This window comes from Bison bison, unplaced genomic scaffold (genome assembly GCF_000754665.1).
Source record: "Bison bison bison isolate TAMUID 2011002044 unplaced genomic scaffold, Bison_UMD1.0 scf7180017864384, whole genome shotgun sequence".
NCBI classification, from domain to species: Eukaryota; Metazoa; Chordata; class Mammalia; order Artiodactyla; family Bovidae; genus Bison; species Bison bison.
This window is the reverse complement of record NW_011494956.1, coordinates 17,476,919-17,477,604: the sequence shown is the minus strand read 5'-3', so window position 1 is coordinate 17,477,604 and position 686 is coordinate 17,476,919.

Here is a 686-nt window from a genome sequence, read left to right as displayed (position 1 = left end):
CCAGATGCCATGATCTTCGTTTTCTGAATGTTGAGCTTTAAGCCAACTTTTTCACTCTCCTCTTTCACTTTCATCAAGAGGCTTTTGAGTTCCTCTTCACTTTCTGCCATAAGGGTGGTATTATCTGCATATCTGAGATTACTGATATTTCTTCCGGCAATCTTGATTCCAGCTTGTGCTTCTTCCAGTCCAGCATTACTCATTATGTACTCTGCATATAAGTTAAGTGATCAGGGTGACCATATACAGCCTTGACGTACTCCTTTTCCTATTTGGAACCAGTCTGTTGTTCCATGTCCAGTTCTAACTGTTGCTTCCTGACCTGCATACAAATTTCTCAAGAGGCAGACCAGGTGGTCTGGTATTCCCATCTCTTTAAGAATTTTCCACAGTTTGTTGTGATCTACACAGTCAAAGACTTAGGCTTTCCAATAGTAGTCCTCAGCTCATATAGCTCTATCAGTTCAGTTCAGTTCAGTCACTCAGTCATGTCCAACTCCTTGCGACCCCATGAATCGCAGCATGCCAGGCCTCCCTGTCCATCACCAAGTCCTGGAGTTCACTCACACTCAGGTCCATCGAGTCAGTGATGCCATCCAGCCATCTCATCCTCTGTCGTCCCCTTCTCCTCCTGCCCTCAGTCCCTCCCAGCATCAGAGTCTTTTCCAATGAGTCAACTCTTCGCA